At 33.3% G+C, this 27,867-nt stretch overlaps 1 protein-coding gene across 1 annotated transcript in view; it reads right to left on the reverse strand.

Moving 5' to 3' along the window:
- Positions 1-27,867, reverse strand: part of LOC114324261 (MOXD1 homolog 2) — a 623,307-nt gene that overhangs the window by 159,251 nt on the left and 436,189 nt on the right. The window lies entirely within an intron of this gene.

Genomic DNA, 27,867 nt, shown 5'->3' on the forward strand with positions numbered 1-27,867 from the left:
AAATATGGGATTGTTGGTTTTCAAGTCATTTAGATCTTGCCGATTTCGACGAAGGTGGTACTTTTATATAATTTATTTTATTGTTATGTGTCTTTAGAAGCTGGTGATTCAGGGTTATAGAAGAATTTTCGTCATTCTTTGTTGTGGAGTAATATTATGTTAACTTAATGTGACAGACTAGATGGTATACCCATGGTATATTTCTTGTCTCAGTTTTATACAATAATTTATATTTTTTAAATATTATGACCTTACCATACAATTTTAATAATGTTATTTTGCTAATGTTCTTTTCTTCTTTGCTGATTGAGGTTCATCGTCAGGGTCCTTTCTCCCTCACTTTATCTCTCTCTCTCTCCCCCTCTTTTTCTCTCTCTCTCTCCTCTCCCTTTCGTTATCTCTCTATGTTTCTGTCATAACTAGTTTCTGAGAATAATAGCATTCAATTCGTGTAGAAGATCTGCGGCCAAACTGTAAAGATACAAGTATACCTGTATACAGTGCTGAGTGTGCTATGAATCGGCAAAATAACGCAAAAGATGGAAAACATAATACGTTGTGAAATAGAAAGAGACAAAACAAGTAGAGGTGGGAAATTATTGATAGAAACCTATATATTTACATTACGTTAGATTACCGCTATCGATTGAAGGATGGATGCACAAGTAATCGTCAACTGATGGGGCGCGGGCGGTTGGTTTAATAACCGTAGCCAACTTAGTCACAAACTGTTTAATTTTTAAAGCTGCCGTTATAATAAATAACGTTCATAAACAATGTAACTCTCGGGTTACTTAAGTGAACTCGTGCAATGAACATGGCACAAACGTCTAATTTTACTCCCCTGAAATTAAAGTCACATTAATAGTGACAAAACTTTGCCAGATATAACAAGAGACAAATTGTGGATAATTTTACATGAATTAGCCTTCTTCTGAGGGGATATCTTTATTTTAATGTATTTGTTTTAAAAGAGTGTATGTTTTTAGAACGTTTGTTATTTGTTATTTTTAAATAGATGAAAAGTAAATTTGAAATAAACATTTTTTATCTACTATTGTGATCACTTATCATCATCATCAGTCAGCCTTGATTTGTCTATTGTTGAACATAGGCTATGCTAGCCAATTGGTCACAATTATTTTGAGGCCGTTGGTCCATCACGTTGGGGGCCTTCCCCCGCTTCGCTTGTCTGCCGTGGTCTCCACTTAATAATTCTTCTTGTAAATCTGCAGTCTTTGATTCATGCAACATGCCCCACCAATCTCCATTTTTGCATTTTAATACGTTCGATTACAAAAAAGAACGAGACAAACATATGAAGAATATAAAAAAGTACGAAATGAATTAAACTCAATGGTAAGAAGGAAGAAAACAGAACATTGGGAAGCATTTTCAAAAGAGATGGAGCACGACTTTTATGGGATGCAAAATGAAATGTGGAAAATGATAAGAGGTCAAAGAGCAGAGATGAAGGAATTGATAGAAGTAAAAAATATTGATACAAATACATATACAACTTACCTAAGAAACCTCTATCAAACAGCTAATGACGAAGAACTGGAAACACCAGGATTAGAGTCGGATGAGCAAACAGAAATTAAAGAGGAAGATATAAAGAACGCCTTAAAAATGATGAAAAATTGAAAAGCTCCTGGGAAAGATGGAATAGCTAATGAACTTTTAAAATACGGAGGAGCTAGACTTCACAAAGAACTGAATATCCTTATAAGTAAAATAATAAATACAGGAAGAATTCCAGAAGAATGGCCACTCAAATTCCAGCCACTCAAATGATAGCGTTATTTAAGAAAGATGATAGGGCAGACCCCAGTAACTATAGAGGGATAAATTTACTGAGGACTATATTGAAACTCCATTAAAAATACTTATGGAGAAAATAATGGCGTGCATAAATATATCGGATGAACAACAAGGATTTAGAAGTGGAAAATCATGCAACGATGCAGTTTTTCTGATAAGGAAAATAGCGGAGAAATCATTAGAATATAACAAACCAGCCTTTTTCTGTTTCATAGACCTAGAGAAAGCGTTTGATAGAATCCAATTAAAAGATGTGATACACCTACTATATGACAAAAATTTACTACTGGATATCATAAAACTGATAGAAAACATACACTTAAGAAATAAAATAGAAATGAAGGTCAATAGAATAATAACAATAACAGAACCCATAGAAACAAACACAGGAATCAGGCAAGGAGATTCACTAAGCCCTCTACTGTTTAACATAATGTTGGATGCAATAATAAAACAAGTGAAGAAAAAAAGAGGGTACAAAATGGGCAATAAAGGAATAAAAATACTCTGTTATGCTGACGACACCGTGTTAGTAGCAGAGTGCGAAGACGACCTACAAAGATTATTGGACGAGTTCAACATTAACGCAAAAGAAATGAATATGAAAATATCAGCCCAAAAACCAAAAAGCTTAGTAATTGCCAAAGAACCAATAAGATGCAAATTGGAGTTAGACAATCAAATTATACAACAAGTAATGACTTTCTGGGAATTAATCTGTCAGCCGACAACAATATCGAAGAAGAGGTAAAAGACCAAATAATTAAAGGCAGTTGAAAACAATTTGGAAAAGCAAACACCTAAGATTGGAAACAAAGGCCCGAATATATAAGTCAGTTATTAGGTCAGTTGTAACTTACACGGCCGAAACAAGACCAGATGCAAGCAAAACACGAAGACATCTGGAAACCAACGAAATGAAGATCTTAAGAAGGATTGCTGGAAAAGGACTGCAAGATTGCAGGATAGGGTAAGAAATGAGAAAATCAGACGCATATGTGGGGTAGACAATATAAATACCTGGGTAAAGAACAGAAAAGAAGAGTGGAATGAGCACATAAGCAGGATGTCTGAATCAAGGATCAGCCAGAGACAAGTCATTGTAAGGCAGAAGAAGTATAGGACACGCCCAAGGAAAAGATGGAATGACAACTTAGGGGCAGAATGAAAGGCACCGTTGAAGAAAAACAGGCAGAACTGACTATATAAAAGAAGAAGAACAACAAGAACAAGAACAAGAAGAAGAAGAAGAAGAAGAAGAAGAATACGTTCGATATATCTTCCACTCCGTTTCGTCTACGAACTTCCTCGTTTCTTACACTATTTCTTATCAAAGCCGCACATCAAAGAAACATGAAACGTAAATCACGTTTCATGGAAATAAAACACTGCTAAACAAATAGACGTCCGGCCATTTATGAAACTCTCCGAAAATAAAAATGTTTTATGAGCATGAATCACACTCGTTTCATTGGTAGGCAGACTTCAAGATTTGTTTACCTGTGTTTTATTTTCATGAAACGTGTTTTACGTTTCATGTTTCTTTGGTGTGCGGCTTGCCTTAAGCTTATTTTAAGCATTAATCTCTTCATGTCTCCTTGTCTCGTTGGTCATATCATGTTTTCCCATAGTTCCATTCTCTGTCCTGATGTTCCCTATGGTCTATTCTGCATTCTGATAGTGCTTTTAAGATAGCCACTATTTCCACTTTATCAAATGCTTTGTGGAAGTCAACAAAAATAAGAAAAAAAAGAATAGCACTTATGATAAAAAGTGACCTATTAATATAACATAATTTGCTGATAAATTAGAAATATGGCAACAATGCATCTTATTTATACAATGTATGTATAAATACAATACAATGTATTTAAGAACCAGAAACAACAAAAAATGCAAAAAAAATGTGAAACTATCTTAAAAGAAAGATTTTGGCCAATTTTTATTTGCCAAGGGCTAATTTTATTCTGAGCCCTACTTTTACTGTTGCTCTTAATTCGGAGAGCGGAAATTCCGGCCTCTAAATAAATAATGCGCTTCTTCTCCCAACTAACCTGTGACCTTATTCATACATCTTGTTTAATTTTTGTATTATCTCAAAGTTCCAGGAAAGAGCTAGAACGAAATTACCTATTCATACCTCTATTACCTCTTTTACCTCGGAGCGTACAAAGACTTGCGCTGTACAATGTATTTAACTGCCGTAGCCAACTTAGTCACAACAAATTATTCAACATTATTGTCCTTTTAGACTTTAATCTACAGTTACGAGTAAAATACATTTAAAATTCTGGGAAAATAGCATTCCTAAGTAGTGTTCTCGTATAGGCCAGTCTTCGAAGATTACCGGGGATCTAAAACTTATCAAAATAGTACTGTATAAACCAGTCACTTTGTATATTATAAATAACTCTTGAAAGACTTTTATACAAAGGTATGGAATAATAGACGGTAAACATATGAAGAACATAAATCGTTATACACTGGAGAATAATGTTGCGAATTTCATAGATGTACTGACTAATATAAGTTAAATAAGAATTTATGTTTCCTGCAATTGTCCATAATGTCATGGTTACAGAATGGGGAACAAAGAAATCCAAATATTATGTTATGCAGACGACGCCGCATTAATCGACGAGACAGAAGACGATATCCAAAGATTAACACACATCTTCAATAAAACAGCCAAGAAATACAGTATGATAATATCAGCAGAAAAAACCAAATGTATGACAACATCTAAAGTTTCATAAATGGCCGGACGTCTATTTGTTTAGCAGTGTTTTATTTCCATGAAACGTGATTTACGTTTCATGTTTCTTTGATGTGCCTGCCTTAAGGATTTCACTTTAGGTTCAGGTAATGGTAGAGGTTCGTTATTAATGGGCGCCAATAAAAAATCTATTTTGCTTTCTCGTTTTCGAAGTGATTCTCCCCTAAGATCAACTTTTTTGAATTTCGTGGCATCGAAGTTCTTACTATAGAAAAAAACAAATGCCTCTTTTGTGAATATTAGCCACTTGATTTGAAACCATGGTATTACTTCACCTTCTCCGTTTTTTTTCCTGTGAACAAGCTTGTTAGTCAATAGCTCGCCAAACTTTAAAAAATCAGTTTGATTCATTTTGAGGACATTTAAAGCGGATTTTCTCTGTACACTCCTAATGAAATTGCATCAGTCATGTGGTACCTCAATGTCCATTGTGGTTTTCTTTTTTTGCCTCTAAGTTGAGGCATGAATTGTATCTGCTTCCATTTGTGTGTGCCAAGGCTCCACAAACTTTAATTTAATTTCATTTACGGAACCTTTTTCTTGCATAAGAGTACAAAACATTGATATTAATTATTCTTATTTTGTCCTGAGCACGAGCCGCTGTAAAAATTGAACTTTGTTATAGATTCTGGTAAAGATAACACAAATCTTCTAACACTTTTCCAAATTAAAAGAAGCTGTAACTGCTGCTCCATCCCTTTTGGAACTTTCTTTATCTGCTGCTTTCATTGAGTAAGTTTTTCTGCGAGAAGCAAGTGGTCCTCTTTATATTTTTCCAGCATCGCTCTTTCTTCCTGTTGTTGCTCATTAACATCCTTTAGACTAGCTAAGGATTTGAGAGCTAAGTTAATCCTGTCACACTTAGAACATGTGTCGTTAGCAGGATGATGAAAGGACAGGTTATATTCTTCGATAAGTATATTTCTGTACTGTCATTCCAGTTGTCCAGCAATGCTAACTTTTCATCTGACGAAAACGTCGCATCAGTTGGTTAATACCTTTCACAACAATTGCACTTAGGTTTGATTCTGTAATTTAATAAATTTTGCAGATGGTGTTATTTCCATATAACTGTTATTTGTTTACATAGCTTGGTTCTTTTTGTCATTTCAAGTATCATCCGAGTCCTGTCTGAATACATATTTAACGCAATTATTATAAACTGGAAACACAAAATAAAACACACAACAGAAGCAACCGACTTCCATAAAAGTAAGGTTATGCGACCGCGTGCGTAAAACAAGTAGAAGGGCCAATCTCCACATTGGCTTAGCTTACCCTACGTATTGAAAGGGCCAAAATGACACATTGGCCTTTATAAAATTCAGCTAGTTGGCACATTGACCGTTAAAACAGATGTTTATTTTTTAAATGATCAATTTTAGGAGATTAGCCGCTTTACTACTGAAAGTATGAAAAAAGACATAAATATTGGTACCATAAGCTAAAAACCGCAATTTTTGGAGATTGGCCTTTATTCTTCCAAGGTACAGAGTTTATGTAGTAAAATCCTTATATGTTTCATCCGTAAACATTTTAATAATCTAATGAATATTTTTTGTATTATGTAAAATAGTTTGTGCATGATGATGACGATGATTATGATGATGAATGAAATAAGTCTTGTAGCTGTTTGATTATAAACGTTCAAGAACGGGTCTAAAAAGCGTGGGTAACTCATTTAAAAAATGTTTAACCTTAACATGTATGCACGTTTATGTTTATGGTTATACCTCGGCTGTAAAAGCAACACTAATGGTCATTTTTCGTATGTAGAGTAGGGTAATTTGACGGGGAATACACATAAATAGATGGTTCAAATTATGCGCTAAGTGATAACCGCTTATTATCATTTTCAACGAGAATCATAACCACACGCCATTTTAATAACGGCCTACGACATTTCGGCGCTTTATAATATGCCAAATCCCCTTAACGTCACGCATAACGTACGGTTCCGTATTAAAAAAATCGTATATTATGTTATGGTGTTGCTACCGGTTTTTAGCTGGATGCCAAGTAGGCCTCTTACATATGGATATCAGCGAGGAATTTATAGGATAACGAAAGAATTTTGTAGAATATTACAGTTACCTTTCCTAGTAGGCATAAATTAATTTAAAAATAGAAGATGAGATAAACGTTAACACGTATAATAAGATGATTCACATTTTAAATATTATACATATTTTTTGGCATAACTAACGTATGAAAATTATAAACAATTATGAGCCAGTTGATAAAATTAATTGACAGTACCTACTCATGAAAAGATAAGCAACATTTGCAAATTATGAGTCAAATTCAAATATGTACCTATAATTCAAGAAAATTGTGTTTTGACTAAGAAAGTTTTGGGGTAGTTCTGATTTCTTCCATTATACATGTATTTTGGGCTGCTGAATCCGAATATGAGGTTTACGGACAAAATTTCGTGACGGAACATTATTATTATTATTAACTTTCAGTAAATGGTCTTTTGTAACAGAAATTAAAGTACTTAATATATTGATGTTTTCTTCCCCAATTGAAAGTTCGAGTTTGGCAGGCGAGGCGAAAGGTTGTGCGGCCGGTGTGTTGGCGATAAGGTAATTTTGGAATCGAAACCTATCACAATAAAAACACCGGTTTTTGAAAGACCTACCGTTATCGATAATCGTTAAAGTTAAAAAGTATACTTCTGCAAAAATGCGAAAACATTTAATTTAAAATGGCCAGTGGCGGAACAATCCGAAAGGAAACCAATAGAAGGAATAAAAATAGTAGCGACGAAGAATCTAAGAGTAAAAAATATAAAGAAGATGAATTGTATTTTGAAAAGAGTAACATGACGAGACGCACACCGAATAAAAGCAACGACACAAATAAAGAGATGATAAAAATTATGCGGAAGTTATGAGAAAAAATAATGAAATGATGGCAGAAATAAGAATCATACGGAAAGACCAAAAGGAAAACGATGGAATATATTAAGGAGCTAAAAGAAAAAATCGAAAAATTGGAAGAAGGTTTAAAAATTGCAAACAAAAGAATAAAACAATTGGAAAAAGATAGACGGAGAAATAATATAGTATTAAAAGGCCTACCACTGGATCCTAATGACGGAAAGCCTGTAAAGGAGTCAGTAGAACACTTCATAGGAAGAAATCTGAAATTACAGGTCAAACTGAGAGGAGCGGTGAAGATCGGAGACCAAATCTTTGTAGCAGAAATCAAAAACCTAACGGATAAGCTAAGTGCACCTAAAAACAAAGGAAAACTGAAAAATCTACAGGGACAAAAGGTGTATATAGAATCAGATTTAACAAGAAAGGAAAGGGAAATACAAGCAAAAATTAGGAAAATGGCAAAAGAAGAAAAAGACAAAGGTAATACTACGAAGATAGGATATATGAAACTAGAGATTAATGGGAAGGAGTGAAAATGGGACCATAATAATGAGAAAATTATACAAATTCACAGAGATATCGGGGAAAGGACTCCAAAAAAGTAATAGAAAATAATGAGACCTGACCCACAACAATGATGACAAAGGCAATGAATGGGAAAAGCGATAGGGAAAAAGTTGATGCAAAGGTAAACAAGGATGAAAATAAGAAGAAGGGGAAAGCTAGATAGTAAAAAAAAGGAGAGATAAAAATGGGAACATGGTATGTGAGAAGCATCAATGGAAAAGAGGAAGAACTGGTAGAAGAAATGATAAAACAAAAAATAGAAATACTAGGAATAACGTAAACGAAGATGAAAGGAAAAGGTCTGAAGAAAATACACAAAGAATATTGGTTACTTTGGGTAGGAGCGGATACAAAAGAAAAAGCAAAAGAAGGAGTGGGGATAATAATTGCACCGAATAGACTACAACACGTTATAGAAGAAACATATGTTAACTAGAGAATATTATCGGTGAAAATGAAACTGATGAACGAAGAAATATGGACAATAATAACAGCCTACGGAGTAAATGAAGATGCAAGACAGGAAGAGAAAGATACATTTTTCGGGGAGCTCCAAACACCCCTATCTACTGGTAGAATAGATATGCATGACAGGTTGACTTTGAGTGAACGATAAAACATTTGCATCTTAAGAGTAATCCAGAAGACACTTAAGTTTCATTAACCTTCTCCCGTTACGAGGCCTTTGTCCGGATAAACTCTTTCCGTGGGAGAAGAATAAGCAAGAAGAAAACAGGTTTAACTACTTATTGAAGTAAGGCCTCTACCAAGAAAGAAGCTCGACTGCAGGCGTAAGAATGTTATATGTGTATGGTATAGAAAAATAAATCGTCCAAGTCGTATTGTGCAAAGATCTGCATGTCCAAGCAAACCCTTTAACTACTTCATACTTACAAAGGATTGTAAGCAGTAGGTATTCTGAATGTAGTTATTTAATCTTTTGCTCATACATATTGTTATATTTCTATGTGATATGAAAATTAAAATTTGATAATTATAAACAGAATTCAATTTAATATAAAATATTTTCAATTTTCTCAACCACGGGCATATAAATTTAGAACAACCTGTATACAACAAATTGTTATATTTAATTTTAAGAAGTGATTAAATAAGACTCAAGTGAAATCGTTAATAGGTCATTATCGTTTGTTCGCGGAAGGATCGGTCATTAGCCGATGCTAAATAAAACTAAGTGGAAATAGAGAATAGGTCATTAAAATTTGTATATAGTAGAAAGTAATTTTAGAATGGGAATTAACTATTTTCTTTGAAATCCATTAAGCATATTTAGAAAGTTTAAAAATTGGTTTTGAGGAATACTGCGAATGAGAATTGGTGGTGGAAGTTTGATTTGTGAATCTGGAAGGGATATTTAGAAAGTAGGGGAATGAATGACAAATAGAGAACAGAATGTTTTGAGCTGTCGAGAAGTGAAGTCGAGTAGTAGACGGTAGTGTTCGAGGAGTGAGAAAGCCGGTGTGGTTCCGTGAGTGTGGAGTATCTATCGTGGAACGAGAAGTAGGCCAGGTCGAGAGTAAAAGAACCTCCTTGAGCCCAGAGTGTCCCGGTAGCTGATAGCAGTTTCGAAAAAGGTAGAACACAGCATCACGACAAAAGCAGGAACGAGAGCTATTCGAGCTAGTTTTTCAAAGGAGAACATCACTGGAAGCCAGGACGAGGTTTGATCGCAGCCAAGGATAGCAGGAAAGGGTCTTGTGTGAGGACATTTTCAGTTCACCAGGAAAAGGTCAGTCTCATTTGTTTGGACATGAATGTATGGGTTTTCGTATTAAATTCCACATAAAAAATTGAATAACATAATCAATAATATCAGAAAAGCTTCATCAAACTTAAATAGAGTTGTTCCTAATAACTCCTAATAGTTAAATGTTAATAAAAACTTTCAATTGAAAACCAAAAGGAAATAAGATTCCCATTTGTAAATGTTATGTTTAAGAATAATAAGAAATAGCAAATATTAAGCATTGATTGCCTTTTTATATAAAATAAAAAATATTTTGATTATAATTGTAACCCATATGTGTATTTTTTTTACTCTTTTCTTTTCTATCCCGATTAGGAACCATTAAGAAATATTTAGAAGCCACGGAAGTAAGTAATTAATTTATAATTCGCCCTGAGATTGAAAACATATTGATATGTGATCTGGTTAATTAATTAGATTAGTATTAATACATTGATTAAAATTAAGTAACATATAAGAATATTATCTCATATCAATAATAAAGATCACATCAATATATAATAATGTTTACTGATCTTTCTTTCTAGAGAAACCAAAAGTTTTATTTTTATTTTTTATTGGATTTTGTAGTTCTACGAAATAATTATTCAGTATCTTAAGAGCTTGTGCTGGATGTTTATGAGTTGTAAAATCAACGGTGTTATTTGTCAAGATTCTTATAATAGTGTGAAACATTTTTTAGATAAAATTATTAGCATAATGAGAAGAATTTTTGATTTATGTTCCAAATGTTTCGACAAATGATTTTTATGATTGAATCAGGAAGAAAATTCAGTGTAAAAATACAGTTATTAATAATTATAAATGTTGTCTTGTTAAATTTGCCTCAAGCATCAAACACTATTTGGGAATTAATGATTCGGAAAATGTAGCTGTCAGTAAGTTACTATGAAGTATTCGACCATTGTTAAATCGAAAAGGATGCCATCTATACAGTTATAAGGCAATTTATGAACGCGGCCTGCGAGATTTAATGTTTATCTCTTCATTTAATTGAACAAGACAATGCCTCATTGTGTGTTGATTGATTCATGTGTTTCTTGATTATATAAAGCTAGTAATAATGTTGTCCTTAAATTAAAATTGTATGTTAATGATTGGAAGAGGAGACAAAGCTTTTGGCGTGGTGTGGAAATCGTGGTCTTGTAGACTTGTTTACATTAATGGGATTTTTTGTTTTTTTTATTTATAAACAATGCAGTTGCGCCAGTTAGGTTATTGGCGACATATGCCAGCAAAATTTTTATCATATAGAAAATAATTATTATAATAATAAACTTACAACAATGAAGTAAACAATTTCTTATGTGTGATGGTATATATTTTTTTATTAAAAATATTCAAAAAATTATCCAACAGCATTAAAAATCTTCAAAACGTTTTCGATCCACACGGACCATCATCAATGAAACCTATAATTAAGTGTTCATGATTAAAATAAATACAAAAGGGCTAAAATTTTGACTGCTAAACTAAACATGTGGTAAATACTTCCATGTTGACAGTAGTTGAAACAAATATACAACTTGATAGTAGTTGTTTAGCTACACAGCCAAAATTTTACCCCATTTGGATGATTTTTTAAAATCTTTTAATAAAAAATATACACTGTGTTCCAGCGAAAATTTGACCCCCACAGAAACTCGGGAGAATTAAAAAAATGAATGTGTGTGTACTTTGTACGCACGTAAGAAGTTATACTTCTATTAGATAATTTCAAAGAAATAAATATACTTAACAGGTTATTTGTATTTTATCTAAATACTAAACTAACTTTCTTACCTACCACTTTTAAAATTTTTTTATTAAAACGATACCAAAAATTAAAAAAAAAAAAGAATATGAATCGTCCGGGATTTGAACCCGGGACCTCTCGATCTCCGGTCACACGCTCTCCCACTGAGCTATATTCCCTTCGCTTTGACAGGTTACAAGATTTCTCATACATAGACAAATTTAATAGACCAAGTGAAGTATACAAAAATACTTTAAATATACTTACTTACTATTATTATAAAATATCTTATTCCCGAGGAAGACAAACCCAAAGACACAAAAATTATAATAAATAATACATTTACTAAAAACACTGATATATCCTTTTATTGACTTATTTGCGCTGACAGCGCTGATACATACATATCTTGAAAGATTAGCAACGAACTGTATACTGTCTGAGTGCGCATGCGCCCGGTATTATAAAATTTCACTCTCGATCGTAAAGAAGTATACTTAACTTCAAAAAAACACGTCAATTTAGACTGGGAGGGGGACGAATTTTCATGCAAAATTCATGCCCTCAAATGTGACCCTACCGCCCCCCATCAACCCCCAGTTTTTTTTAATGGCAAGTGTGGTCGAGTGACATATCATTTAAAAGGCATTTTTGTTTCTCTACATGACACTATTTTTTTTAATTTGACGAATAACTTTGAAGATAATTTTGGATTTAACTAATTTATTGGTTAAACATCATTAATAACAAAAAACATAAAATTTCATCAAATTAACCAACTAATTGCTCGAAATAACCTCCTCTTACCTCCATAAAATAATACAGTATATTTTCAAAGCCTCTTCGTATATTTGCAAACACCTCAATATTATATATTGAGATTAGATATTCAACCAATAAATTAGTTAAATCCAAAATTTTCTTCAAAGTTATTACGTGAATTAAAAAAAATAGGGTGTCATGTAGAGAGAAAAAAATTGAGGGCATGAAAATTCGTCCATTCCTAGTATAAATTGACTTGTTTTTTTAATTTTGAAGACACTCTTGGTTTCTGAGTTTCTGGGGGTCAAATTTTCGTTGAAACACAGTGTATAAATCAGTTTTTTACTTCATTCTAAGTTTGTTTAAACTAGTACTATTTTTAAATGAGTAATAGTTGATATATCTTGACAGCATTTAATTAAATATTATGTCATACCCCAGTTTCGTTAGTGCCATAACCTTAAAAACTGGAAAATCGTTTTTTTTTTAGCCAAACACGTTCCTTTAGGTGTTGTCTTCATTGTGAAATAATCTCATATAATGTATTTATCTTAAAATCTCGATATTGCGCCTGTGTCGTTATTACCTTTTTAGGTTTTGGCGCTCCCAGCATTAGCAAGCCCGCCACAAACCATTTTGCGTCACGTTGTTTTCGAGAGTGGATGTGTGGTAAGTACCGTTCATTTTTGAATGTTGCCCTAACATTTGATAACGCATTTGTTTGCCAAGAAAAATTACTCAAGTAAAACCTATGTTAGTGCCATAACCTGTGATAAGGAAGGTTGATATGTCCTAATCCTCGCATTTGGAATATGTGTGTTTTAGCAATAGCGCCTTATCATATTTTAAGGGTAAATTTCTGGGTAAAGCAATGTCAATAACTAAAAATAAATACTAGCAGTAGATAGCTACACACTTAATCAACATGATTGCAGAATTTGGTTAGCTTAGGTAGTGGAGTTAAAGAGAAAAAAATGAAGAGTTCATATAAAATCTTATTTTTGCTTTCCGAAAAGTTTGCGATTTCGTGATTATGGCACTAAAGAAGTGAAGGTGCGATGTGTTTTTATGTGAACTTTCCTAGAATATAATATAGTGTAGTAAATACAGAAAACAATGTCCCCCTTTTTTCAAGAGTTTTTCAAAAAGTGTTGAATAATGCCTCTTTCTCGTTTTATTCCGGTCACTCTGTATTTAAAACTACTAGATAACATACTTTGTTGACGACATATTACATAATTTAAACAGTTGTAAATAAGTGTTTTACCGTTAAATCGATAGTACATACAACGCAGACAGGTGTATCTTCTTTTGTCATTAGAAATTTATGAGTAAGAAAGTAGTTATTTTTTAGTATGGAATTGAGCCGCAATTATTGGTGCAATGAAAAGTACATTTTTATTTAACCAATGTTTCCACTCTAAAATCGTTCTTAAAAAACAATTATTCTAAAAATTCTGAGAAGATTGTAATGTCTTTTCAAAATTGGACATTTTTGGCCTAGATATTAGAGGCCACAGCAAGTGTGACGTTGATAAAATTGTTTAAAAAGTAAGACGTTCATATGACTCAGACTAAAAATGAGAGTAGGTAGTCTATTATTTATATGCATGCATACCTCACGAGGCTGTTTATGAGAACCAAATAGTTAAATATTTGACAGATCGAAAGCTACAGAATACTTTTTAAGTTCATTTTAAAACTATAATAATCTTCTTTTTGTCCTAGCAAAGTGCATTTTTTTATTTTTGTTTGTTTTACACAAGACGGCAAGGTTTCGTTCTTGTTGCGAATAATATTATATACAATAATAATCATGCTCCAATTTAATTCAGTTATAGATTTACCATATTTCGGTTTATTTTCTATTGTGGTGTTGTTTTATACAGTAATATTACACTCCAGATTTCTGAAAACTATACTTCAATCATGTTAAAGCAACTTCAAGCAAATTTTACAGAATTATCTTCAAAGATAATATCTTCAAAAACACATATCCAGCTATTTAGTTCTACTAGATTTGGAATCTCAACTTTGTACTAAATTTTGTAAGCAGCTTTTCTGAAGCTGCTTCAGCTGCCTGAAAGGCAGCTAGAGAGCTACGCGAAACGCAATATACTAATTACACGAAACACAAACGTTTAATCAATAAGTTCTCTCGGGACTAATATACATGATAACTGATAACGCATAAATCATAACTGGAATTGGAATGTGTTTATTAATAGTGACACATGCACATTAGCGTACGAAATGATCAAAAGTTTGACGTTGAGCTGATTATAAACATGCCAATCAGTTTCTTGTGTAGTAGTGTAAGAAACAGAGGTTGAACCTAGCAAAGTGGACACAAATCCGGTTTTATTTTTTTTTCGGGTATATCAAGGGGTGCTTATTATGAGCTTAACTTTTTATAAAAAAATTTCGCCCTGGAACCCCCATTTCCTTCCCCTTAAAAGGGATAATTTGTGGTTTTTTCGAAACGTAGCCCTTCCTGTATGCAGTGGCGGCTCGTGATTTTTTCAATAGGGGAGGCTATACCTAACTGTAAATTATCTAGACAAATTGGCACTAGCAAAAAAAAATCCGCCAACAAAAATCTAATTTAAGGCCCCATTTTTTGACAATTTTTTATTTACATTTTATAATATCATCATAATTCATAATTATTTCATAATATCATATCATTTTCAAAATAGTTAGTATAATTGTAAAAGTGTATTACCGAAGTTTGTGTCGTTTATTTGTTAACAATTCTATCTCTGTAAGTAGATATGCATATCAAAATAAATACAGATTTGACGTTTTGCAGTCCATACAGGTTGAAGGTTTACATTGTTTAAGATACTCAACTGATTTTTTTTAATTCTAAAAGCGGCTTACTCTGCGAATGCAAAAACACGGTAAATTACCGATATTTTGCTTTGCATTACAGATATCGGAAAAAGTTATTTAAACAAGTTGTTCCAAATATTATTCTAATCCCACATACCAAATTTTATCACAAAATTCGCACTTTTAGTTTTTTCATTATTTGTAGTCGGGATCCTAAAATCCGCAGAGGAGGCTGCTGGCCGAAAAATCTCACTTGCCCAATCTCCGGGCAGCGTGTGCGTTATGCGATGTGCGATGGGAGCATTAGCAAGTGAGATTTTTCGGCCAGCAGCCTCCTCCGCGATTTTAGGATCCCGACTACAAATAATGAAAAAATTAAAAGTGCGAATTTTGTGATAAAATTTGGTGTGTGGGGTTAGAATATTATTTGGAACAACTTGTTCAAATAACTTTTTGCGATATCTCTAACGCGAAGCAAAATAGCAAAGTAAACAAAACAGTGTAGCGCGTGCAAAAAATTTATGGGGAGGCTAAGCCTCCCTTGCCTCCTCTGACCAGCCGCCACTGCCTGTATGTTTTGCAAAAAATTTCCCTATTAGAAATATGAAGAGGACTATAATTCCTACAATTTATTTCCCGACAGCATATAATATGTTTATCACCCACCATTTAGCGGGGGTGGCACCCCAAAGCTGACAAGTTTTTAAAAAAGATGTTTTAAAAATAATATTTTTCCCTAACTGTAATGAAAATTAAGAAGAACCCCTGCGGCAATTATTCACAAATAAGTGGCTGATTTTTTGGTATAGATTTTATTTAAGGGCATTTGCCCATTTTTCAATTACAGAAACACGAGAGAGATTACTAATCATGATGTTCGTTTTAAGCACAAAAGAAAGGCTTACTTATTCTTCCCTCAAACGAAGAAAGAGTTGTTCACCCTCAGGGGTCAGTACTAGAATAGAGCGAATGTACCCTCAACGTTGAGGTGAGTGGCACTAGATACACAAGTCGACCCTTCAACCGGCAGTAGTAGAAGAGGATGTTTTTTCTTCCTCGAAAAATGTCCAAGTATATTGTCTGTATCTGTTGGGGCGAGGGCAAGAAATAGGAGGGGATGAAATGGTACTACTAGACTCTACAGGGTTGGATTTGTAATTATTGTAATTATTACAGATTTAATACAGGAAAAAAATATAATATTATTATTTACATGTGAAAAAATTGAACAGTGTTAATAATTTCATATTCAAGAGTTTTAACAATTTTGCTGTGTATTAGTTTCAAAAATGTTTTAAGTGTGTAACACATTAAAGCTATTGCTCTGTGAACTGAGCAGGATCTTGCATTTAATTTTTTGGGGAATTACTATAAATGACATCTTTATCAATGAGTTTTGATGATTTGATGAACACATCAACTGGTCCAGTAGTTTAGCCATAACAGATAACTCCTTTTCGTAATATTGATGTCGGTTTCCTTCTGGCTTCTAATGACAAATCTTAACTATACAACATAATAAAACATTATTTAGTGCTTATTTTGTTTTGGGTCTATTCTACTGTTGTGTTTCTAAATGTAAATTATAACGATTCATTATTAAAGCCACGGGTCTGTTGCGTAAGTAATAGGGTTGTTTGAAAAACCCACATTACATTCGATTAGCAGATGAGAGTAAACGTTGATTTCAAGTAAAGATGTGTCTTTATTCTCCCTTATCTACTTAGCTATGCAAAGATCCTACATACATTCCCTGATAGTGCATTTTCCTTATAGCATTATTGTACTTCTTTGCTTTGTCTAGTAATTGTAAAATATACAGTAACAGAGCTATTGAAAACATCGTAGTATTAGTTAATACCTCTTCATACCTGTTTTTTATGCGTTTTTTACCTCTTTTTTATGCGTGTTGTTTTATAGCTTATCTATTTAGTTATGAAGTGTTTGTCCGTTTGTACAGTGTATGTTTGCCAGTAGCGTAACAAAATCCGTCGGGGCCCTCCCGCAGAATTGTAAATGAGGCCCCTTTAAAAAATTAGTAAATGCTACATGTGTAACAAAAATGTGTTATAGCCCAGTAAATGAACGTGGAATACGGCCATACCCTCTAATTTCTCAATGTCACCACCGAAGTGGTCCAGTCAATACTTTTAGAGTTATTTACGAATGAAAATGTTCTAACATTGTTAAAAAAAATCACTTTTTAATGCGGTTTTTCGCAAATACCTCAAAAAGTAAGTATTCGTAAGTAGCAAAAATGTAACATAAAAAAATGAACCCTATCGACCAAGTAGATGCCAATTTGTAGCTCATGAAACATTGTTCTTATTTCGTCAAATTCCAAATCCAATATTTTAATGTGGAATAACCAAAAAATGAAGCACTTTTCGGGGAAAACTCATTAAAACTTTTTTAAAGTGTTTAAAAAAAGTTTTAAGTATTTTTACTTTTTATAAAAATTTCTATTATCAAAACTAAGCGAGTTCATATTTTTCACCATCGAAAAGGGGTGACTTTCACCTCTTAAGTTGTGCTTAAGAGCAACCAACGGCACAACTCCAACTTTAAAGTGGAGGATAAGTAGAATCTAAATCTAAATTACCAAGCAAATACGTCGCGTCGTGACGCTGATAATTACACTCCAAAATAGTCCAAAACGACCATTTACTGGGCTTTTAGTTTATTCATGCACTGTTTATGACAACTTACATTTTTCATCTTTATTGGTATAGAATAAAATAGAAAGAAAATTAATAAACGACTACATTATAACATAGTATTATTCTATGAGATGAACAACTTTCTTCGTGCACTACTATCAGCGAATATATCTACAATGTTATTAATAGGTATGTATATACAATACATACATTCGATACATTGTATCTATCTGATGGGCAACTTCATTTTCAATACTGCATTGCTTAAAAAACGTTGCGTATGTATGCGCAAAATAATTATAACAATAACACATTTTTACATATATTAGACGACAAGATGGGGCCTCTGACATATTGCCCCCCTCCCTCCTTCCCCCACAAGCTTCATGCTGCGGAGGCCTCTGTTACGCCCCTGATGTTTGCTCATCGATTTGTTTGTATTGTGTTATATTGAATTAAATTTTAAACTCATTTTAAGCGTTTAGTCAGAAATACAATTTATAATTCCAAAGCCATATTATTTTTATAGAACAACCAAACCGGGTATCATCTCTTATTTATCTTTATAGTTATAGCTGACAGTAATTCTAGCCGTTTCTCGAGTTTCTATAGATTTATACTTATAAATAAATCAACAAATTATAACGTATCGAGACGTTCCCTACATGGTTTGCCGAGAACACTCCTCACATAATTTTTTATGTCACGGTATACTGTTTCACTGCACTTATCCTTTTCTTTAATAGCCGCGTGTAAAGTTCAATAACAATGGGATATATTAAAGAGATCCTCCCGATTAGAACATACGTGTAATATGCCGGCACGGAGAATTTCTGGTACATTGTCTTCCATTGTATACAAAAGTAAACGTGCTGTCAAGAATGGGTGATGAAGAGATACGGACGAAGGAGAGATTTTGAATAATAAAATGTCACCAGGTGATAATGAAGGAGGGTGTGGAGAGCGCAGCCATGCTCTACGTGTGTTGGGAAAGAATGAAAAATGTACGTCGTCGACAGGGAATCACTGATTTGGATTCGGGGTTGCTAAAACAGTGCGAAAAAAACAAATTTCTTTGGGAATCGCGAATAATGATTTAGTATTTTTAATAAAAGTTGTGATTTGCAAAAAAGATTATAATTATATAATAAATTACAACCACTTACTATTTTATGTTTATCATATTTTAATTTCATTTAAAAACAAACAAATAACAGGAACACAGGTAACAACAGGATTTGTAAAATCAAAAGGACTAAAACCAGAATGTTGCCAGTTCGTTTTCATTTATATAATGCTGCTGGATGTGAACTCTATTTAGATTAACTATGTCCAAGATAAGCTCACCTTGGATGGCTATTACGCTCTTTAAACCTATTTTCGGTTTATACAGTCGTAGACTGCCTTGGTCACAGCAATTGTGGTCACAGCAATTTAGAGGTAGGTACCTTAAATTCAATAAAGCAGAAATTTCTTTAATCAAAACTGCAATTTTATTATTTAACCGTAATTTAACATTAGAAAAACTTGGTTAAAACTTCTGCTCAAACTGGATGAGTATAAGAAAATTAAAAACGTTGTCGATTTTAAAATTAGTAGATTATAGATACAGCATAAAAATATACATACCATACAGAAGTTTTAAAAGGTAATACGAGTAGTTAACCTTACCTGAAACAATAAAAATAAAAAGTTAATGCAAATAAACAATTCAATAAAGAATTACTAATCAATAATTATTAATTCATCATCATCATCATCATCAACCCGTACGCGTCCACTGCTGGACATAGGTCTCCCTCAGCTCTTTCCATCTTTCTCTGTTATTATATCTTTTATATATATCATTATTAATTATTAGTGTGCATTAATTTTATAAACAAGAAAAAAAAAACAGTCCTGTTAGTGTTAATGTACTTATATACAGAGATTCTAAAACATACATGGACATAATATGGCCATATTATGGCATGCAGTTGTGGGGTTGTACTAGTAAGTGTAATTTAGACATCATCCAGTGATTCCAAAACGAAGTGGTAATGAGCATTCTCAGCGCTCTTTGGTATAGTAACAAAGAGGCTAGGAGAGAACGGCCTCATTTGCCATGTAAAATCCCATAAGAAATCGCTAAGGTTCATTCTGCTCGTTTTTGTTCTTTTTATGGGGGAGGCGCGAGGTTCGTTGGATCTTGACGTAAGATGGCTCGTTGGGAAGTGGAGGGCATACATCCCACTTTCCAACGAGCCCTCTTACGTCAAGATCCAATGAGCCGTCGCTCATTCACCACCAAAAGAGACAAAAGTGAGCAGAATGAACCTCAGCGATTTCTTATGGGATTTTACGTGGAAAATGAGGCCGTTCTCTCCTAACCCTTTTACTTAACAGTGACTTCCATAGTGACCGAGAGATTGATAGATACTAACAAGACCACTGAAAAATTTGCCTCTTTAAAAAGGATCAAGAACAACGACTTCCTCCATTGGAGCCTTCCTGTCCCTTGATAACACGCATCTGGCTAGAAGATTCCAAAGGAAGAAACTCTTGGAGTTAGTTAAGTGAAAAGCAGAGTATAATGCAAGTGATCGTACAGGTTAAGATTTGTGCAATAAATTAAAACAACCTAAAGACCTTGCTATTTACAGGCCACGTTTTATTGTATAGGATTCATCCTATCCAACAAAGACGTAGCGTGAAAACCGGCCTTAAGAAACATTGGTGAGTTTGCACTTAATTTTACTAATGTATTAAATTTTACTAATGTATTTATTAGAAATATAAGATAGTAAAAGATACAAATAAAAGATAAAAACTATTTTTATTTTAACCGAACTGAATTATTACAATAATATATAAGTACAAAGAAATTAAGAGAGGTGTTTCCTCTACAAAATTTCTAACAAACTGAATCTGAATATAAAACAAAAATATAACACACACAGTTCTCACATTCACATGTAACATGATACTTTTACGCAATTTTAGGTAAGAGTTCTGTGTATCGAATTAAGTTTTATGATTCTGGGAAGTGGCAGGTCCTAGAAGACTGCGTATTATTTATTTAAGCAACGGCAATAAAAATAATAATTTATTGTTAAATATTAGATTCCAACTTATTATTAAGCCCGCACTTCACTCTCGCCGAAGTCGATCGAGGTTCAACAAGTACGAGAGTGTGCCGGCCACCTTGTGTAACTTTGCCTGACTTCGTTCTACTTCCATTCTCTGTCGGTCCGGTCAAAGGGATCTTTGTCGGTATCGTACCGCTCTTTGTCGGTATTGCACTTCGAACGAGTGTGTAGAGAGGGTACTTCGGACTTCGGTCAACTTTGGCGAAGTAACTTCGCTGAGAGTGTGGAGCCCGTTTTAGATAGATCCATGTTTTTCTGCTAATCCTGAAGATTAATATTGTATAATAACAGTAGTTACTATCGTTCCTACCGTAATTAACAAAAATTATATAAATATTTTTAAAATTATTTTTGAAATTTTTCAACTTAATGTTGACCAAATTAACGTTCTTTCTCATTTGCGTTGTACGCCAACAAAATGTATACTCTCGCGCTGTAAATTTCTCTAGTAACTAAAGGAAGTTTAATAACATCAGAATAAAACTAAGAACCACCAAGACCAACCAACCAGTCGCAGTCCGATTACAATCTTTTGACAAGTCATGTGAATATTACTGGCGGCGAGCATGTTTCCGTCGGCCTGACTTCATTTTCCTGACAGGCCGACTATTAATAATGTCTAAAGGCGTTACCTTGACTCACACTATACCCGACTATTCCATCAAAGAAAGATCATGCCACAAAGGATTATATCGACCGAATTTAGTGAATTCACTTTGGTAGTTTGACTGTTTGGTTAACGTAAACAACGTCGCCTTGTTAGGCTCGTAATAACGAATGGATAATTGAAACAATAAACGTCTTCATTAATGTCTATCAACCGATCTAATGTTTCGTACGGATTTGATACTGACGTATTTCTCTGGAAAGGTAAATAACATAATTACATCAGTTATACATTAGCAAATATTATGAAGGAGTTGCAAATATTATGAAGGAGTTCAACACAATACTACGTCTCGAACGTTTGTATATTTATGTTTGTAATGTTGAGCTTAAAGCTCAATATTGTTAATCCTTGGCTATAGGTGAACCGAAATAGGAATAGACGCTGCGCGCTGGTAATTTTCAAATTATGGCAGGGAGCGTTCAGTTGATCGACAACTGCTTAGCTGTACTTGACGATTCGCGAACTTGACAAATTTTGTGCAAAATATAATTTTTTTAGTAAATACAATAGAATTGTTATAAAATTTTACAAAATGGGTACCAGTTAAGAAATTAGAGGGTTATCGGCATTACATTGATGCAAACAGATTACTTGGAGATTTTTGGAGTCGCTGAACATGAGAGGTACTCCATAAGAACCGACCCCCAGAGCACCTGGTGTCCAGGGTGTCCAGGGTCACTACTAAAGGTAGTTATCTTCTGGAGTTTCGAGAGTTTCGGCATTAAATTGATGCAAATAGATTACTCGAGCGGTTTTTGGGGTTGCTGAAAACGAATACACCATCAAAACCGACATCCGGAATACCTGGTATCCAGGGTCACGTCATCTTTTGCAGTTTCGAGGGATGTCGGCACTAAATTAATACGAAAATATTAGACGAGTTGTTTTGGTGTTACTGGGCAAGAATACGCCATCAGAACTGATCCCCAGAGCACCTAGTGCCCACGGTCATTGCTAAGGCACGTCATTTTCTGGAGTTCGAAGGTTTTTCGAGCTTGAATGCATGCAAATAGATTACTAGATGGTTTTTGGGGTCGCTGAATACGATCACACGCCTTCAGAACCGACTCTCGAATCACCTGGTGCCCAAGATAACTGCTAAGGCATGTTATCTTTTGGAGTTAGAGGGTTTTTGGGCAATAGATACACGGGGGTCAGTTTTGATGGCATATTATTCAACTGTTTGCATCAATTTAGTACCGCAAACCCTCGAAACTTCCGATGAAGTGGCTTACCAGTGAACCTTGGCACCAGGTGACTCGGTGATCGGTTCTAATTACGTATTCGTGATCAGCGACCTTAAAAACCCCCAAACAACAAAATCTGGCCCTTAATACAGGTATTTTGACATGTTTATGCAATTTTGGATGCAGTTTATGCACTTTAAAACGCAACTATGCATTCCAGCCATTTATCTATAGCAGACTTTTTTTAGACAAGAGGAAAACGGCGGGTTCGTTGGGAAAAATATTCCCATGAGATTTTTTTGCATAATTACATTCGTGAGACATCCCAGAATAAGGTTCAAGAAGTCGCCCACGTGAAAAGTGGGCCAAATTTTTTTTAACAATTTTTTTAATCAAATTGCAAAAATCAATATTTTTGGCCCGAACAATTTTTTTGTAGGTTGTTTGGACCATTCTGGATAAAAAAGGTCTCTTATAATGTTTCTCTAAAATTGATCGTTTTCGAGTTATAAGCAATTTAAAATTGAAAAAAACGAAAAATAGCGATTTTTAAGGCTTAATAACTCGGTTAAAAGTCATTATTATGAAAGTCAGAAAGTGACTAAATCAAAGTTTAATGCCATCCCTACAAGATCCCGAAGAAATTTTTGTCATTATTTTATTACTAAGCTGTTACTTTTAAGTAATAATATTGAGCGCCATGCACGTGGTAGCCGGCCGTAAATGCTGAGTGCGAGAGAGATGCCACTCCGGCAGTCCAATTGTGCATCTTACTTGCACTCACATTTACGGCCGGCTACCACGTGCATGGCGCTCAATATTATTACTTAAAAATAACAGCTTAGTAATAAAATAATGACAAACATTTATTCGGGATCTTCTAGGGGGGGTATTAAACTTTGATTTAGTCACTTTCTGACTTTCATAATAATAATAACTTAAACCGAGTTATTAAGCCTTGAATATCGCCTTTTTTCGTTTTTTTCAATTTTAAATTGTTTATAACTCGAAAACGATCAACTTTAGAAAAAAATTATAAGAGACCTTTTTTATCCAGAATAGTCCAAAAAATCTATAAAAAAATTTTACGGGCCAAAAATATTGATTTTTTCAATTTGATTAAAAAAATTGTTAAAAAAAATTTGACCCACTTTTCACGTGGGCGACTTCTTGAACCTTAATCTGGGATGTCTCACGAATGTAATTATGCAAAAAAATCCCATGGGAATATTTTTCCCAACAAACCCGCCGTTTTCCCCTTGTCTATTTCCTGACGTCATCCTGAAATGCCCTGGTCTAATAGGTCATTTCACATTCCACAAAATTTTTCTATATTGCCCCACCAACGAATTATTATATCTTGCGACTTGCTACCATACTGTCATCATGTGAACAAGTCAAATTATAGCTCAGATGGTACCTAGAGCATATTACATGGAATATTTTGAACATCCATGTTAAAGTTCAAATATTTCATCTATGTTTCCTTGACGGAGTACTTTTAAAGGGTTTTTACCTATACATTTTTATATTGGTGGTTAGCATGTTAGATCACGTAAGCACTGATGATGATTGGTCATCCAATCGATAACTAGTTCTGTGATGTATCCCTTTTAAGGGATTTTTAAATATTTACCTTTTATAAAGGATTTTATTCGTTCTTTTTTGTATTATATGGTATACAGCCAACTACAGGAAAACTTTTTCCTTGTGGATTATTATACAGTATGTCCCTGTAAGTTGTATCCATATGGACAACTTTTTTATTATTAATTTTACGAAAAAAAGTTATTCTTCATAAAAAGCTCTGCATGGTCCAAAACCTAAGATTCAACCATCAGATATCAAATTTTATGAATATTATACGAGGTATGTCAAAAAGTTTGAATTTCACTCAAGAGTAAAGTAGCTTTATTTTTCATAATATTGAAAATTTCTATTATGAAAAGATGTTTGGAATTAAAAACTATATTCTAATATGCAATTACATCCTTCTACTTGAAATTTTTTTTTTTGAAAAATTGTGGAAAACTAACATTATTTTCAGTAATTTTAATTCTAATAACTCTTTTATTATTAATTTTACGAAAAAAGTAATTCGTAATAAAAAGTTCTGCATGGTCTAAAATACTCTAAAACCTAAAATACAACCATCTATGTCAATTTTATACGAGGTGTGTCAAAAAAGATAAATTTAGATCAAAAGTAAAGTACCTTTATAGTTCAAAATATTTCAATAAGAAGGATGTAACTATATACTGAAACATGGTTTTTAATTCTTAATAACTTTTCGTAATAACAATTTTCGATATTGTGAAAAGTAAAGGTATTTTACTTTTGAGCCAAATCCATATTTTTTGGCATACCTTGTATAAAATTGATAAAATTTGACATAAGATTTTTATTTTAGGTTTCAGACCATGCAGAACTTTTTATTAAGAGTCACTTTTTTCGTAAAATTAATAATAAAAGAGTTATCAGAATTGAAATAACTGAAAATAAAGTTAGTTATCCATAATTTTTCAAAAAAAAAATTTCAATTAGAAGGATGTAATTGCATATTAGAATATAGTTTTTAATTCCAAACAACTTTTCATAATAGCAATTTTCAATATTGTGAAAAATAAAGCTAGGTACTTTACTCTTGAGTGAAATTCAAACTTTTTGACATACCTCGTATAATATTCATAAAATTTTATATCTGATGGTTGAATCTTAGGTTTTGGACCACGCAGAGCTTTTTATGAAGAATGACTTTTTTTCGTAAAATCAATAATAAAAAAGTTTTCCATACGGATACAACTTACAGGGACATACTGTATAACATTTTTGTTGATATTTTAATCTCTAAGCAGCGTCATTTTTCGTCACATGTGGGAACACGTTGAAAGCGAAGTCTAAATTGGAAAATACTCAAGAAGTTTTCTTTAAACCTCATCATCGATCCAAAACTTTCTGACTACGTAAGTATGTAGGATTTCATTTTATTAATTATAAAGTTGGCTTCAACTCGACATTAACTCAACTAAAAGTTAATATAACTTTGTTAAGAAACTACCAGCTAACATTAAGAAGTAAGTTGTATTATAAGCGAGAGGATTTAGGTTATAATTTTATACAACAAATCGCAGCGGTCTAGATTGTTGTGGTGTCATTATAAAATTTTAAGTGCTTGATATAAAAGTCATTTTTGTTCTCTTTGACATTTTTTATTGTTCTTTTTTAATCCTAATCCTAATATTTAGTGAAAGAAAATAAAGAAAATAATCGTTTCGTTTTGATTCAATTCGAGTCTCTTGCCATCCTCTGACACCTGATGTTTCGGAATCTACTCCTTGTCAAAGAGGCTTTGCAAGAAGACTGAATTGGACCATAACGAAACGAAAAAGATGGTGCAAATATCAAAATATTTGCACCAGAGTATGGATAGACTGTCCTCTAACGGGGAACGATGAAATGAGTGAAAAATAATTTCGACCACGAATCAAGTAATCTGTTAACCGAGATACATAGTACCAAGCGGCGCCGCTAGGAGAACACTCCAATAATGCGTAGCAGATTACTTATATGAAACGTGGCCATTTTGTACTCTAATACAGAGTATGGTATGACAAGAAAGAAAATAATCGTTTCCTTTTTAATTAAATTCGAGTCTCTTCCATCCTCTGATACCTGATGTTTCGGAATCTATTCCTTGTTAAAGAGGCTAATATTTAGTGGACAAAAACATAAATCTGCAATTTCGATAAATCCTTTTTAAGAAAATTCAAAGCAACATAGAAGAAGTACTGGTCAAAATTGACAATAATACCGTACTTGAATGCACTAAGCAATAAATATTGTAAGAATATTATATTTAGAGAAATAACCAAAGTGAGAGACGCACCAAAACAAGATGGCCTAAGAAATTTTGCAAGATATTTAGTGTTAAAATTAAAATTAATATTAAAATATTGAAGGATAAAGGAGTTGATAGTCAAGATGTACGAATCATAGAAAAATTATACTGGCGTCAAATAGCGACAGTTTGCATAAATGGAAAATCAATAGAAATATGCAAAATAAAAAGAGGTGTCAGACACGGTTGTATACTGTCCCCACTGTTATTCAATTTATATTCAGATAGAATATTTACGGAAGCGCTGCATAATTTGGAATGAGGTGTGAAAGTTAATGGAATTCTGATAAATACAATCAGATATGCAGACGATACAGTTATTTCAAATGATGATGAATTGATTACAATACCTTCTAATGCCATTGACACAGTGGGAAGAGAGTTTGGCCTAAACATAAACTGTTCAAAAACAAAATACATGGTATTTAGCCGTTTGGCCCATCAAGATTCACGATTATATTATTATGTTGATGGTCATATATAATTCAAAGAGTACCCAGTTTTAAATATCTTGGTTCCCATATTACTGAACAACTAGATCCAGATAAAGAGATGTAAGATGTAAAATGTAGAATCGAGATAGCCCGCACGACATTTTTAAAAATGAGGTCATTCTTCTGTAATGATAACTTTCAACTTCAACTTCGAAGGCGCATGATTAAATGTTACATTTGGTCAGTCCTCTTGTATGGTGTCGAAGCATGGACATTAAAAATATCCACCATTAATTGTTTGGAGGCCTTTGAAATGTGGCTACACAGACGTATACTGAAAATACCATGGACGGCTATGCTGACAAATGTGGCAGTCCTTACGAGAGCAAATGCTGCCCGCGAGCTGCTTGATAACATCAAATATAGAAAGATCGGACTTAACATAAATGCAACAAAGACAAAGTTACTTGTGGTTAGTAAACAAGACGTCGGCCCTATGCAACTAATTGTCAATGATGAATCAATAACAAAAGTTAACCATTTTAAATACCTAGGATGTTGGATAAACGAGACACTAAATCCGGATGAAGAAATTAAAACTCGTATAGAAATTGCAAGAGGAGCATTTATGAAACTTAGATCTATTCTGAGCAACTCTCAGCTGAACTTACAACTAAGAATCAAGTTCCTAAAATGTTATGTGTATCCTGTATTACTATATGGATGTGAAACCTG

This window comes from Diabrotica virgifera, chromosome 7 (assembly GCF_917563875.1).
Source record: "Diabrotica virgifera virgifera chromosome 7, PGI_DIABVI_V3a".
NCBI classification, from domain to species: Eukaryota; Metazoa; Arthropoda; class Insecta; order Coleoptera; family Chrysomelidae; genus Diabrotica; species Diabrotica virgifera.